This window comes from Hipposideros armiger, unplaced genomic scaffold (assembly GCF_001890085.2).
Source record: "Hipposideros armiger isolate ML-2016 unplaced genomic scaffold, ASM189008v1 scaffold_38, whole genome shotgun sequence".
In the NCBI taxonomy this organism is placed as follows: domain Eukaryota; kingdom Metazoa; phylum Chordata; class Mammalia; order Chiroptera; family Hipposideridae; genus Hipposideros; species Hipposideros armiger.
In genome coordinates, this window is record NW_017731388.1 from 828903 (window position 1) to 836166 (window position 7264).

Consider the following 7264-nt stretch of genomic DNA (forward strand, 5'->3'; position numbering starts at 1 on the left):
CAACGTCTTCCACAACTAGACTGAAGAACAAAAGGACAGCAACTTGTCTGTTCCCCTTCCCCCAATTCCCCAATAAAAATCTTTAAAAAAAAAATTTGAAAGATAAGTAGATAACATCTAGACCATGGTTAAAATGAAAGCTTTAAAAAAAAAAAGTTCTAATATCAGTAGCAATTAACAGCAATGTGGCCTTAGTAAGTCCCTTAACCTCTGTAAGGAACAGAATAAAAATGAAATCACTTGGATTTTCCCATGAGCAAGATGGCCTAGGAGAAACAGGACCGTCTCAGTCAATAATCTTTGGGCAGAAGTTTGTTGGTGTCTAACCCTAGCACCACGGGTACTAGGAACGTGAGATTGGAAAAGTGAGAGGACCTATATTCTTTCAGCCATCATCCTAGGTGAGAACATTCAGGAAGAAGGGGAAAAGAACAAATATTGGGTTAGCCAACCGGCAGTTTCTGTCACCCAGTTTCTTCACTTACTGGCTATGTAAACGTGGACAAGTTGCCTCACCCTTCTGGTCTTTCATTTTGCTGTATATATGGCAATTGGTGGGTTTGTTGAAGATTTTTTTTTTAAATCTGTCAATTGAAGTAACAGTCCCTACAGAGTAAGCCCGTGGCAGGAAACTTCAGTACCTCCAGCCCTCCCCCCACCTCCTGTGTCATAGCCGGAGGTTCTGTCCAAACCTCCGAATGAAGCCAGAACAGTTCCCACCACCTGCCATAACACAGGCCTCCTGCATCTCCATACCCAGGGCCTGTCTGGGAGGGCGTGCCGTGCCCCTCACAGATGTTGCTGTCCCTGCACCAGACCGTAGGTGAGTGCTTTGAGGAAGTGCAGCTGTCTCTTCCACCATGACCATAGGCCCTGCACTGGCCCTGAGTGCCACTGAGGAAGGAACACAGACATGGCATTTCAGTTCCATAATCTTCAGCTCCAGTCATCTGCAGAGTGCGCCCTTTGGTAATTCCACAACTCCTTTTCCCATGCTGCTTCTGCTACAAGCCTGCTTTTTCATTTCCATCAGATATTCTAAGGCAGCTCAAAATCAGACCGCCCTCGTTTCACATCCTGCCTCTACTGTTTCCTGGCTGTGTGACCAAGGCCAAGTTTCTCATCCATTCTTGGCCTTGGTTTCTGCAACTGTCAAACAGAGCTTAAGTTGGTATAATGGTACCTAATTTCCAGAGTTGTCAAGATGAATGTGGATGACCCACAGAAAATGCTTGGTGCATAATAAGTGCACAGTAAATATTTCCCATTGTTCCCAATCTCTCCAATTCCATATTTCTACCTCTTCTGCACCAGCATCTGTCTGGCTTTAAAATGCCCTGCTCTGTCTTCTACAAGTGGACACCACTAGCCCGACGTGGATTAGCTGATCGGTAACAACTCCATCTCTGCCCTGCGCCTGAGCTGATCCAGGTGCGCCACTCCTCCAGGCCGTTTGTTAGCTCCTACAAAACGGACAGCTGCCTTTTGGGGAATGCTGGAGACGAGGGATAGGAATCCAAGAGCTCAAGGCATCAAGTTCTAGGTGGGCCGAGATGTGTTTGCACACATGTGTACATGCGTGTGTTCAAGTCTGGGAGCTTCAGCAGGTTGGTCATGCAGTAATGTGTCACTTAGCCTGGATCCTATGTTTAAAGATGTCCCTCCCCTTTTTCCAACCCCCTGGGCTCTGAGTCCTCCAACAGCATCAGAGTTAGAGGCTCTGATGGGCTACATTGGGCTACTTGATATTCCAGGTGCCCCACAAGCAAGTCCACATGCTCACCCTTTCCCTGATAATGTGTCCCAGATTCCCTGTCTATAAAATTAATCTCATAAACATGCATGGAGCCCCTGCTGTGTCCAAAACACTGATGGGCACTTCAGATTAGAGGAAGAACATTGCCAGTCCTCCAGAAATTCACAAACAGCCAGAATCCACGAAGTGAGAAAGGCTAGAAAAGGGCCCCAGGAAGAGCTTCAGAGGTGCTGAAAAAGAGATTGATTTCAGTCTTGGTGACCAGGGACACTTCCTGGAGTTGGTGGCATTTAAGACAGACCATGAAGGGAACAAGAATTGAATAATATGAGGGCGTTCAAAGAGCGGGCACAGCAGAGTTCAGGCCAGGTCCAGGAAAGGGTAAGTGGTTTGGTTTGGCTGGAAGGTGAGTTGCATGATGGAAAATGGTGATCAGTTAGACTGCAGAAATAGGTCAGGGCAATTATCATGGGAAAAACTGTTTTTGAAAAGGGAAATTCAATCAGATGGGTGGCAGGGTTATTCTGAGCAGTGTGCAGAGAGGATGGAGAGATTGCAGGGGGAGCCATTCAGAGGCTGTCGGAATCGCCTGGGAGAGGGAATGGGGGTCCAAACCAGGGCAGCCCCCGAAGGACTGGAGTGGAGGGACAGCGAGAGCCAGACTCCACCGACAGCCATTCTGTGGTGGGAAATCTCTCCCCCGCTCCCCTTGGGTCCTGAGATTGCTGGGAAACCAAGGCCCAACGTCAAGGGCATGGGCTCATCTGCCCACTTGTCAGGCTGGATTAGCTTCTTCCCACTCCTCTCAGAGCAGGCCACTGGCCTGCTAGCTGCCCCACCTTGACACCCACCCCTCTCCCTCCTGCTTTGGCCATGTCTCTCACCTTTCCCCTTTACAGGAAGTGCTTATAGTTTGCCACCTGTTTTCGTCATCCCCCCCCACCCCCCGCACACTTCTTGTCTGTGTTACCTCTGCCTGTGTCCTGTGGGTAAGGAAGCCCCACGGAGCAGAATAACCACAGGCCTGCAGACGTGCTGGCCCCACCTTCTCACATCCTGCAACTATGTCCTGGCTGGGCTCCTGTTGGCTGGGCTCCTGTCCCCTGGAACCCCACTTCATGAGAAGTGGGGTGAGAATCACAGGGTCCGCTCATTGGGAGGCTTCAGGCAGGGTGGCATCCCTGCTCCTGGTGCAGCGGTTGCCAGACTTTGCTCTTCATAGAATCACCCAGGGAGCTCTAAAAACTCCTGCCGCCTAGGTCACAGCCGTGGTGATTGAATGAGAACCCAGGAGCCAGGCATCCTAGTGCCTAAAGATCCCCTGCTGAGTCCATGTGTGGCCAAGTTTGGAAAACACTTGGCGTTTCCCTCCTATTCTGGGCAATATTTACCTCTAAATATCTGCGGGGGTGGGGCTGGGGGGGGGGGTGCTGGGCAGAAAGACTGTTCCGTCGCTGCTTCAGGCATTGCGTCTGTGCATCTCAGGGTTGGTGGGGACAGGGTGGGGACTCTGTCTCTTCCTCCTCACCTCTCTTCTCTACCTTCCTCCTACCGAGTTAAATCCTAGTCAGTGAGGCAAGAGTGTTCACTGCACAGAATGAAACCGTAACCTCCAAGCAAAGCAGAGGGTAGAGTGTGCACGTCTAGTCCCCGCCTCATGTACGTGTGTCCTGACTTCTTTAGGGTCATATGTAGAGGGCAGTTAAGTCCCCAAAACCAACCTCTGCTTCAATAAATTCTCTCTTGTTTTTTTTAACCTTTCCTCAAATGAAAGCCTATGCAGAAGCTTAACATTTATGACAGATAGAGGTAGGGCTGTTCTTATTGAGAAATGTTGGGAGGTGGGTGGCCTGGCGGGGGACCTCAGGCCCATCCACTGGGCAGCCTGGTAGCTGTGAGGAGTGGGGAGGTTACCTGACCGGGAGAGGAGACACCTGGCCTGGGGCTGACTCCACAGGCCTGCAGTCTGTGTTTACTCCCATTGTCTGATTTGTAAATTCAGAATGGGGGCAAACGAGGGAACTCTCCCTCCATCCATATGCACCTTTCTGCAGTGTTTTCCTTATTGGGAGGATGTAAGATGTTGTTGGATCAGAGGGCTCCCTGCCTTTAAAAAAATTCAAAAACACTGGACTCTGTGAAGGCTTCAAGGATGCTTCAAGTCTTCCTAGTGTGTTTTCACTCGTTTCTTCCACAAGTATTTATGAAACACTTACCATGTGCCAGGCAGTGTTCTAGGTGCATCGTAAAACAGACAAACCGCCAAGACAGCATATCCAGCATCCTCAGGGAGCTGCTGAGGCTTTGGAACAATTTCCTCTGTTAAAATTCAAAACTCTTACAACAGGAAATTTTCCTGGTTGCCACCACATTGCCACACAATAAGAAGTCAAGAAATCTCCAAATGGACGTGTGAGAAAGCATGCAGAAACGTGGAGACTTCCTTTCAATCCCACAATACATTTGTAGAGAAGGGAGAAATTAAACGCTTAAACCCCCTCTTGGTGTGAGTCAAAGTGACCCACGAGGATGACCCCGATTTCCTACCCACCCTCTTCTCAGTGCACACTCAGCCTGACAGCCCCACTCCCCTCTCTTGTCTCCAGGTCAGCTCTCCTCTCACTTCATGGCAACAAAAAGCACCAACACCTATTGGAAGCAGCCACATACATATACTCGTGTGGGTTCACTCAAGATCAGACTCAATTCTAGAACATCATTCCTGAGAGTGAGAGTCTCACATGACATGCCACCCAGAGGAGAGACCTGCGCCCCACTTTCTTCCTGCTGATATGGTGAAATGATGCCAACTCCGGCAAGGGAGAGTGCTGAGGATACAGAGAGAGGCGCTGATCGAATGTGTGAGTGTGGGAGTTCATTGCTAGGAGGGCCAGTGGACCCAGAGCTCTCCCTCCGTTCATTGGTTTCTATTCCTCTCTCATTTCCATAGCACAAGGCTTCGGTCCTTGTTAAAATAAAGTTGCTCCTAATAAATATAATGATTTAAACTGTTACCACCAGAGTGAGTTTCAGGGGTCGTAGAAGGAGCATGGGGCTGAGAGGAAGAAGTGCCAGAAACGGGCACAAAATTTCTGTAGACCAAAGACAAAGATGACTGTTTCTAGGTTATGAGGACACAAAGAGGTACCTACTATGGCTTCATTCAAGTGAGGAGCCCACCTTGGATCTCACACCGATATTCTAGGACCCGGGTGCTGCAGGAAGAAGTTCAAATGTGGTGCCTGTCCTCCCAGAGGCGGTGGGGTGGCTCCTCAGAATCTGAGAGCCCTTTCCCTCTGGGTTCTGACAGATGAGCATACCCTGCCACAGACAGTCAGGGACCCAAGTAGCAGCCTTATGACCAGGAGAGCACCCGCGTCCCACCAAACGCACGGCGTCTGGCACCATGGGCTCAAGGGCTCTGAGGGCTTCCCTTGCAGCCTCGCTCCACACACAGCTGGCAGAACAGAGCGAGTGGTGAGCACATCTCCACATGGGGAGGGACAGTGGGGAGTTCAGCAAAGGCCGAGAAAGGAAAGCGAAACCCTCTTTGGAATCCCAACACTCCCCACTGCCAGGAGGAGTGGAAAACCTTGTAAGGAAACGTTCTCCCTGCCCCACTTGGGGAATGTGAGGATATGGCTCCCCTCCACCTCCACTTAGAGTGGGCTTCCTGGGAAGGAGGCCCACAGGGAACGGAGGGGAGAGGACGGCAATGAGACCAACCCACGAAGACCCTGCTCTCTCTTTCTGGCGTCCATCTCTCTAGGATTCATCAGAAATGATGGGCTGGAAGATGCTCCGATTAATTGCTTCCCTGCCCTGAGATGGCACCTCCATCGCCAGTCAAAGTTTTAATTAATCTTGCCAGCAGATGGGCTGTCATGGGCCCCAGCAGCCGAGGTAATGAACTCATTTATTTTCAGGCTCAGTCAGTGGGATGCCATCTAGGCATCTGGGAAGAGAAGCTCCTGACGCCAGAGTCCAGGATATGTGCAGTTTGGGGAAAATCTCTGGAAATGCTGTGGTTTCAGACCATCCACTGGCCCTTAAGAGGAGAGGGAAGGTGTGTAGCATGGACGGTGACTGTGACTCCGGCCTGAGGAAAAGGCCTTGATGCATGGTGCTTTAGATGGCGTTAGAGGTTGACTTGGCTCTCTGGTACCCCCTGCACACACCTGACTCAGGAAGTTAGGGTGACACGAGGTGGCCCTGTATTCTTAAGCAAGGGCATGACAGGATGCTTTGACACACAAGTTCTCAGAGGTTCAAGGTCATGCCCTCTGGGTGAGTTGCTGGATTTTATGCCCCAGGTTGTCTCATTCACTCTCCCCAGTGCCAACACCATGTTACGAGTGACAAGAATTTAATGTTGAATTAATGGAAGAATGAATAAATAAACACATAAATTTGGAGGGCCCAGCATGGAAGCCGCTGCTAATGAAAACATAAAAAAAGCTTTGAGCCCAATTTAGGTCTGAGGTTCTAAGCAGCACCTGATAAAGGAGCTGGATCTTATCATAGACGTAGTTCTTGCTTTGGGGGACTACAGTGTACCTGTGACAGGATTGAAACCAGGTAACAAGCATGGCCACTCAAGTAGGAGAGGCCCAAGGGGGGTCACAACGTCACGGCCAAAAGGGACAGAAGCAGACCTGGTGTGTCCCCTCCTTGGCTGAGGAGGCTGGGGACCAGCAGAGTAGAGGCCTTGCTGGCAGCACAGGTGGGCCTGGAACCCAGGTCTCCTGACTCCTACCCCCTGTTCTTTCATTGTCTCCAGGGTACCTGAACCCCCTTCCACAACCTCACCTGAGTCACTCAAAGCAGCCTGCCCTATGTCTAGTTGACCTGGGCCCCTACTGTGCTGACCTGCCCTTTGTGTTTTGTCTACAGAGCAGCACCCCTGCTTTCTCCTGCAGCTTGTGTGCTGTAGCCTGACCTCTGAGGGTGTGATTGTGATGCAGCCATGCCACCTGCCCTACGTGTGTTCACACATGGGAGCAGGCCTGGGCCTCCTCATCCGTGGAAAGGGCCTGTGTGTCTGCTATACTCTGGGGCACACATCTCCCGTCCTATTGAGCAGTAAATGGACTGTTTGGTTGGGCCTGTTTCCTTGGAGCATATCTCCGTAAATATTTACTGGCGTGGAAAAGTGATGAAGCGCCCTTAGTCCCTACTATGAAATCAGAAACTCTCTGAAAGAAGTCTTTCCCAGAGCTGACACCCCATGGGGATGGTACGAAAAGAGAAAACAGTAACAATGTTTCTGTGCCTGGTATGAGCACGTCAGATTAAATGGTACAGTGGGGTGACCCACTATAAGCTTGATTGGTACTTTTGTAAGGATGGTAGCAATGCCTTACTAACACTAGTTGTGCCAGATACTGATATAAGGCAGAGGGACACCAAGTAATGTTTCCAAGTTCCCATGAGTAGCAAGGGTTCGAAAGCCAGATTTAGATTTAGGAAGTCTGTATCCTTAGCCACCTTGCCACATGGTCACCTTGG